The sequence below is a fragment of the Pteropus alecto genome, unplaced genomic scaffold, assembly GCF_000325575.1.
Source record: "Pteropus alecto unplaced genomic scaffold, ASM32557v1 scaffold98, whole genome shotgun sequence".
Taxonomy (NCBI): domain Eukaryota; kingdom Metazoa; phylum Chordata; class Mammalia; order Chiroptera; family Pteropodidae; genus Pteropus; species Pteropus alecto.
The window spans coordinates 14,766,098-14,775,483 of NW_006443570.1; the positions used below are offsets into that span (position 1 = coordinate 14,766,098).

Consider the following 9,386-nt stretch of genomic DNA (forward strand, 5'->3'; position numbering starts at 1 on the left):
TTATTATGCTCAGTGAAATAAGTCAGACAGAGTAGGATAAATACCATATTTCACTTATATGTGGAATCTAAGGAAGAGAAAAAACTAATAAAAAACAGACTCACAAATATAGTGGATAATTTGGTGACAGAGGGGAGGGGGTTTGGGGATCTGAGAGAATAAGGTGAAGGGTTAAAGAAGTACAAATTAGTAGTTGATAGTTGGGCACGGGAATGGGGAGCACAGCAGAGGGAATGTAGTTAGCATTAATATGATGGTTAAGTGGAGGGCCAGGGGAGGGAGGGAGCATTTGGGGGGATCGTTATGAACAATACAGATGTCTAACCAATGTACTGTATACTTGAAACTAATTTAAATAAATCATAAAAAAATATATAGTACATACAGTTATGTACAGTACATAATTCTCGACTATGTTACTGGTTTATGTATTTACTATACTATTTATTGTTATTTTACAGTGTATTCTTTCTACTTATACAAAAAGTTTGCTATAAAAGAGTATGCCTTGTTAGGTTGGCAGCAGCCTCATATAGCTCGTGTTTACTTGCATCTCTTGGTTGTATCATTTTCTCTTGTGCTTGATTTAATCTCATATAGTTTTGTTCATGGTCTCTAAGCATACAGAAATCCACTGTTAATGTTGCCAGCAAGAGGTCACTTTGAGTGATTGACCTGGAAACAAAATTAAAAGTGATTAAGGACTATGAAGGATGGTTATTGCTTGTCGGTCAGGCATGTGCCATTCCACCATTGCTACCATCTTAAAGAACCAGCGATTAAGCTATTAAAGGATCTGCTTCATTGACGGCAACAAGGCTAACAAAAGTTTGAGAAGGGCCCATATCAGACATGGAGAAACTTCTAATGACTTCAACTGAAGAAGCATATCCCTCTCAGCACCATTATGGTCACAGCCAAAGCTAAAAGATTTTTTGCAATATTGAAAGAAAAGGCTGGACCCAGCTACAGCATTGGATTTACTGCTAGCTCTGGGTGGTTTAAACAATTCCAGAATCATTATTCATTACGTAATATGAAAGTGAGTGGTGAAGTCTATGAGTGCTGATGTGAAGGCAGCTGAAGAATTTTTGGAATCTCTAGATAAGCTGATTTTGAAGGGAAATTATTTGCCAGAGCAAATAGTCAGTATGGATGAAACCTCCCCTATTCTGGAACAGAAACTTGAAAGGACCTTCATCCATAAAAAGGCCAAGTCAGTGCCAGGTTTCAGGGCTTTTAATGACAGGATAGCTTGGGGGCAGTGTTGCAGGCTACAAATTGAAACCCTTTGTGATCTGGCACAATGAGAACCCCAGGGCCTTCAGACATATCAGTAAGCACACATTGCCAGTGTACTGCAGGTGCAATAAGTCATGAATGACCCAGCTCCTCTTCCAAGATGCTCTCCAGAATTGCTATGCCAGCGAAATGGAGATGTACTGTTTGGAGAATAACATAACTTTCAAGGTTTTTCTTATTTTTGATAATGCTCCCGGACATCCTTCTTTTATTGCTGATCTTCATCCCAGTATCAAAATGGTGTTTCTCCCTCTTTGATCTAGCCATTGGATCAAGGAGTTATAGCAACTTTTAAGGCCTACTACCTGAGGAGGACCTTTGCCCAGACTATTGCTGCAACTTAAGGAAGACACAGAAGACACTGACACAATTCTAGAAGGATTAGAACATCTATGACAACATCAAGAACCTTGCTTGGGCCTGGGATGATGTCACCAAGGAGTGTAGGAATGGCATCTGGAAGAAGACACTCATGAGGTTTGTCCATGACTTCAAAGGATTTGCCACGAATGAGGAGGTTGAAAAAATCAACAGGGATATGGTTGAGATGACAAACAACTTTAACCTGGGTATTAATGAGGATGACATTGAGGAGCTCCTAGAGGTGATTCCTGAAAAATCAACTAATGAGGAGTTGTTGGAACTGGAACAGGAACACATAGCTGAAGACAAAGCAAGATAAAAGGAAACTGCAGGAGAAGAAAATAAGAACTAAGAAAATTGACAATGAAGGGTTTAGCACAAGCTTTTGCAAACTTCAACAAAGTCCTTAAGTTTGAAAACATGGACCCCAACACCAAAAAGTTTTCATTAATAAAGAGTAATGTTCATGACATTGTCTGCTTACAAGCAAATCTATTATCAAACCGCCGTGGACATATTTCTGAAAAGAGTGACACTTCAAGAGGAGCCTCAGGCAAGTCCTTCAAGAGGTGTTGCCAAAGAAAGCATTGTTATCAGATGACAGCTCCATGTGGTAGTGCCCTTGCAGACCTTCCAGTGGGACAAGATGTGGAGGTGGAAGACAATGCTCTTGATGACCCTGACCCTATGTAGGCCTAGGCTAATATATATGTTTGTCTTAATTTTTAACAAAAAATTCAAAAAGTAGAAAAAATAAAAAATTTTAAAATAGAAAAAAGCTTATAGAATTAAGGATATAAAAAAAATATTTTTCTACAGCTGTACAATGTGTTTGAGTTTTAAGCTGTTAATTACAAATGTCAAAAACTTTAAAAATTCAAAGTTTATAACATTGAAAAGTTACAATAAGCTAATCTATTGAAGAAAAATATTTTATAAATTTGCTGTAGCCTTAGTGTACAGTGTTTATAAAGTCTACAGTAATATCCTAGGCTTTGACTCACAATTCATTCAGTGACTCACCCAGAGCAACTTCTAGTCCTGCAGGTTTTGTTCACGGTAAATGCCCTATGCAGGTATACCATTTTTTATGTTTTACATTACCCTTTCTATATCTTTTACTGTACCTTTACTGTACCTTTTCTATGTTTAGATACACATTGTATTGTAATTACAATACAACACGTGTTGTAATTGCCCACAGTATTCGGTACACTGATGTTCACACAATGACGAAATCACCTAGTGATGCATTTCTCAGACCATATCCCCAACATTAAGTGACACATGACTGTATTTGTTTTAAACTATTTTTTATGTCAAAAGGACATAAACATTTCTAATAGCCTTTAATTTGCACTGTCACGTTTTATGTTTTGGGAACAGAACTCTTTTAGGATTAAAGGCTGTACATCACATATTTGTTAAAAATTGTGGAGTAGCATTCCATGTTTTATAGAGCTTCCATTACTTGGTATAAACTTTCAGCTAAAGATGATCCAAAATGTAAATGAAATGGATCTTACTTTATACTGGATTGTATCTTAAATTCAAATAGCTAGTGTATTATTTTATTTGAAAATAATTTTAAAAAATTATTTTTTTAAATTATGGAGTTTCTTGTTCTATTTATTCTCCTAGAAATTACATTAGATAATACTTAATCTTTTCCACAACAGCTTTGTTATTTTAAATTCTTTTACAGAGATATGTACTAGAAATATAATTTCCCAAACCTTTACCCCCAGAGATTGACTAATTAGGTCTGGGGTGGGGCCTAGGAGTCTGCATTTTGACTAGCAGCTCAGGTAAGTCTCATGTAGTATTCTTATTTAGGGATCCTTAGGACCACACTTTGAGAAACATTCTTTTGCCATACTATGGCTTTACAACATAATTTCAACTAGGGTTGGCAAACTTCTGTAAAGGGCCAGGTAGTATTTTAGGCTTGTGGGCCATACAGTTTCTGTTGCAACTATTTAACTCACCTTCGTAGCATGAAAGCAGCCACAGCTAAAATATAATAAATGAGTGTGGCTGTGTTCCAATAAAACTTTATTGATGAATACTTAAATTTTAATTTCATACAATATTTATGTGCCATGAAATAGTTATACACAGATTTTCACTGCAAGGGAGGTCAGTGCCCTAATCACTATGTCAGGTCAACTGTACTGTTATTCCTTTGATTTCTTTTTTAACCATTTAAAAATATAAAAACCATTCTTAGCTCATGGGCTGTACCAAAAACAGGTGGTGGGCTAAATAGGGCCCATCAGCCATGGTTTGTCAACCCCTGGTTTTCTGAACAAGAGTAGGATGTGGTTCAGAGGCCATTGCATTCTCTTATAGTATGTGAATAATAATTAGTAGTATCATCTTAAAAGAACTATGTATATTGTCTTATTGTATAAGACTATTGTTTCAGAAGATAAAGCCAAGAGAATAACTTCAGGATCCACTGCCTTGTGACTCTTGTTTAGTTCCCTTTGCTACAGGGGCACTCAGACACATCCAGTTGCCCTTAAAATGTTGTAGTCCAGCTGTCCTTCAGCATGGAAAGGGTATGTAGCTTCATCAGGTTCCTTCCATCCAGCTAATGCCAAGAGACTCACCCAGTTATCTTATTCTCTTCAGAAATTGTAGATGCCTTTGATGCTGGAAGAAAAATGAGAGATTAATTTATCAGTACTTTATAAATGAAGTTAATTTGGTATAAAATCACCAAAAACGTGCAGTTGGGCCAGGAGTATGATAAATTCTTGTAGGGAGAAAGTTTAGGCTCACTGCTTCAGTTTTAAGGATTTTGATTCATCCAATGAGGGCAATTTAATCAATTTAATCAATTAATCCAATGAGGCACACTTAAACCTACCTTGGGTTTAATTGCTGATGTGATTTTTTAAAAGTACTCTATCTAGATGTTCTGACCTATATTATAAATCAAAGTTCACTGCTTAACCAAGAATGTGTGATATTTAATTTTTACCACTTACTCCTTGACAATTTTAAAGTATTATTTATATAGGCCGTGGCACAAATTGGTTTTCAGTTATCACCAAACAAGTTTAAATGTGATTGTGGAATTTTGCAAGCATTTTCTTGGTTTAGGTTTATCAAATTTTTCACACCCAAAGACCATCTCATACCACATACAAGTTTAGGACTTTTTAGGTTAATATTTAGATTTTAGATAAAGCACAATCAGATTGACCTCATGTTCCTTCATTTTTCTTTGAAGTTTTTATTTTCTTCCCCAATGAAATGCACATTTTGGTAACTTTAGATCACTTGATCTTTTGTGGTCAGATTTTTGTATGACTAATCAACAGACAATGTATGGAAAGGGGTTCTGGTCCCAGTGGGGTTACTAATTTTCTGTGTAGAATCTGGAAAAGCCTCTTAACCTCCATTTACCTCTGATTCTTCGTCTGGGAGCCATGACAGCAGAATGATACTGATCTGTGAGAGGCTGAGCATGCTTATGTCGTTTAAACAAAACAGGTGCTTGAGTTTGCTTCAGTAAGCCCAGAGGGACAGACTGAGGCAGATTAATGAGAGTGGTGCTTCTCACACTTTAGTATGTATACTGATCACCTGTGGAATCCAATTCCACAGGGCCCGAGACTCTGCATTTCTGTCAAGCTCCAAGTTGTCGCTGCTGGGTCTTGGATACACTTTTTGAGTAGTAAGAGGTTATAGAAAAGAGCTTGTGTTCTCGAACTGGAATCTAAAAATAAGGAGGCTCTTGACAGGCAAGAAGGGCAGTATATTTTAAATGGACTGCCGCAGAAAAACATGACAGTATAATGACAGTCTTTAAGACAGCTCCCCAAGAAACATACAACTTAGTTTTTCAACACTGTTGACTTTTACTTTGACCCTGTACCTTCTCTGCATTGCTGTGGCACTCACTGTTTGCACTAGTCATTTGATTCACCTGTTAATCAAGCTGTTGTTATTCAGCTGTTTTATATGAATATCTTGTGTCATTTCTTTATGATAAAATTCAAGCCCACGGTTACGTCTTACATTACCTATATATCCCCGTTCTAGTTACTATTGCTATATAGCACACTTCCAAAACTCAGTGTAAAAATGATCATTTACATTTTGCCGACAGATTCCATTAGTTCAGGAATTTGGACTTAACATAATAGGGGCTTTTCTTTGCCGGGGCCCCTGGTAGGAGATTCAAAGCCTGGGGGTGACTTCAGTGATGGCTGGGAGCCAGAATCATTGAAGTATCTTTACTCATGTATTTAGTCATTGATCCTGGCTATCAGCTAGGACCTCAGCTGGGCTGCTGGCTGGAACACCCATGTAGACTTCTCTACGTGGTAACTCTATTGGGCTTCTTTGGGCTTTCAGCTGAGCATGGCAGCTGAGTTCCAAGAGCAAGTCTCAAGAGAACAAGGTAGAATAATCTAGCCTCAGAAACATCATTTCTACTCTTTTGGTTGAGTTGTTCATGTTGTTAAGAAGGTCATGTAGAATGGGAGATATTGTTGTGGCCAAGTGTGGCAAATACATTCTGTCACAGTCCCCGACGACACTTAGAATAATGTTGAACACATGGCATGAACTCAGTAAATACAGTGTGAATGAGTGAAAGTAATTTGTACACCCAGGTGGATGAGGTTGAAATTCAAAAATTCAGTTCCAAATGTGAACAGATTACCCCATAATACCCAAACAAATACATACTTCCACCTTTTATAGTTATTGATAGTCTCTTTTCCCTACTCATTCTGTTTCTAACATAATTTATGAATTTATCGTATGGAACTAAACTTGTTAATGTCTGTGCATCTGTGTCACTATATTGGCATGCTCCCCCCCCCGCCCACCTCTCTTTCTCATGAGGTGGATTGCCCATGTCTTTCTTTGGGTTATGGTGTATTCTCCATCGAGCAGCTGGCTTGTGTCTGCTAGGCTCAGTTAATGGGCTGGTGGTCCACATAAGGCCACCAGGTCACGGCCACACAGGTAGTTATTCTGCAGCTATGTTTAACACTGGGAGAATATCTGTGGCCAAACTAGAATGCTGACTTTTAGCTTTGTGTGTGTTTATCCTCATCCCATGGCACCATCATTTCAGTTAATTTATACGGTGGGAGAAGCAAAAACCACCCCTCCTCCAAATGTAAGATGTTGAGGTGTTTTAGCCAAATTACTAAAGCTTTCCAGATGACTGAGAATAATTTGTGAATATTTTATTTCCTTTTATTTTAATATAACTCAACATTTGAATTTTATTCTTAATGTTCGTTAGAAAAAAATTTTTTCCCTTAATGAAAGATTGCCACACTGTGATTTTTATTTTTAAGAATGTATTAACTTTTTTTTCCCAAATGGAACACATTTCTGATTAATTAATGAAAATTAATGAGAAAAGTAGTGTTTATTTTATGGCAATGTAGGCTAAAATGCTTCTGTTTTTAAAAGGGTGACTAAGGTTTTTCTTGTTTTTTTTTAAGGAACTCAATAAACATTTACTTTAATGGAAGGAGAAAGTGTGGTTAGGTTTTTCAGGTATAAAAAATAACAGTATATGCCTCCAGTATATACTGTGACCCTCTGAAATTCCTAAAGCTAAAAATATTTGTCAGGTCATTTTACAGAGTCATCTCTAGCACCATTGTGGTATTTTTATGCTTATTCAACATGAAGAGGGAAAACAGTAGATAGAATTTCAGTTCTTTCACTGCTGATTCTGGTGGTGTTTTGTCATGATTTTTTAAAAAAGGAAAGTAGCCTCCATGGCACTGAGATGGATGCTCTGAACAGACTGTGACTCTGGCAGCAATTCTGAGTCTGCTCCAGATATGGACGCCGGTGCTAACATGAGGCTGGTGCCCACATCCCAGGAGCTTCCCAATGCAAGGAGTAGCTTGGGTATTATTGAGATTATAGGCCCACTGGGCAAACACTAATTCTGCGTTTTGTTTAGCACTTAGCACTTTGATATTTATTATTCAAAGAGACCAGCATCATCTCTGATGAGATATTGCTTATAACTTATAAAAGTACCTCTCTGGGGTTGGTTTAGGACAGCTCTTTTTCTTTTTCACTTCACCCCAACCCCTACCCCTGGCCAGAAAAGCATTTTTTCCTCCAGGAAGTAAATGCAGCTGCCAGAGCAACTTGGGAGGGCTAAGTTGAATACCATGGACAGCAACGTGGACATTGCTTCTGGTCATTCTCCTCCCAGAGACCAGTGTGCTGCAGTGGGAGTGGTATGTTCACTCAGAGAGTACCTTGCAATCTTTGATCCCTCAAACATGGGTCAACCTTTTACTCTAATAGATATCCTTTCTCTATCTTCCAGTACACATTTACTAAGTTGATTTTGACACACCTGTGATGTAATACCCATGTTTTCTTTTATTTTTTATGATCAGAATCTGCTAATCTTAGAACTGAAGCAAATTAAGGCTTACTGTGGAACTACTCCTTGCTAAGGTCCCTTTGCTATCAGGAAGTTTTTCTGGTTCAATTACTTGTGTTCTCCAAGTCGAAGTCATCTCACCCTTTCTGAACCTTGTATTTTCCGATCTGTAAAAGGGGTCAGGACTGTTTATCAGAGGAGCATCTGTAATATCTGTGCCCTCCGAGTGCTTTCTGGCAGAAGTTGTTTTTCTAAACCTTGGACCCAGCTTTGGCATTTAAAGCAGGTTTGTTGGCATGAGACTGACTAGCAGCAGCAGGGAGGGAGCATCATGTCTGTCTCATTTGGATTCTGCCCTGAGGACTCACAATCTGTTTTCTTTCCCCTGCAGCACCAAGTACCCTATCACTGCCCAACAAATGAGTTAACAGAATAAGCTAGGCTTCCGGCTCACCCATTATTTACCCTTGGCCCTTGATGAAGACCTTAAAAAAAAAAGACCAGTGCCTCGGATCCTCAGGAGGGCAGGTGGCTTCCCAGAATGATTATTTGGGAGACCACAAGACTGAGTCCCTATTAATTAGGCAGTAACTAGATTACCTGGTTGGAAATTTGATTAGCTTGCTTATTTATTTATTTATCATTTGTTCGTTTGTTTTTAATGCCTACAGCACCAGGTCTTCCTAGGTGGTCTCCCATCCAAGTACTAACTAGGCTCAACCCTGCTTAGCTTCCGAGATCAGATGGGATTGGGCTTGTTCAGGGTGGCATGGCCGTAGACCTGATTAGCATCCTTAGATTTTCCACACTGAGGAAGAAGTTCTCACTAGCAGTTTGAAAGCCTAATTTTGTGTTTATTACCATAGCGACTTTGCTTTTTAAATTGTTAGGATTCTGCCAGGGAAAGTCTTGGAATGGTAAGAGACTGTGCTCTGCTGCAGGACAGGATGTTCTCACATAGACATTCTGCTGATTTCTATCTAACACACATATCCTTATACCTTATTTATGTGACTACTTTCTTGTTCCTGCTCATGATGTGATTGCACCTGTATCATTAGTTATCAGATGTGGGCCCTCGAAGAGGGGTATAACCTTGGGTGAGGTAGCTCCCTTCAGACAAAGGCAGTTTCTGGGAAGGGGTTTGTGCTCTCCCAGCACTAGCATTCTGAGTGCCTCAGCTTGAAGGGAGGAATCTGGGTGGTGCATCACAGCATCCACCTCAGGAGTGGACTCAGTGTGTCCTCTGACTGGCAGCATCAGCATCACCTGGGAAATGGCAGTTATCGAGTCCCGCTCTAGAACTACTGAATCAGAAACTCTGCAGTTG

At 38.5% G+C, this 9,386-nt stretch overlaps 1 protein-coding gene and 1 pseudogene across 2 annotated transcripts in view; one reads left to right on the forward strand and one right to left on the reverse strand.

Annotated features, from left to right (window-relative positions):
* Positions 1-9,386, forward strand: part of DUSP14 (dual specificity phosphatase 14) — a 26,393-nt gene that overhangs the window by 4,720 nt on the left and 12,287 nt on the right. The window lies entirely within an intron of this gene.
* On the reverse strand, positions 8,719-8,837 carry LOC112473412 (annotated as a pseudogene).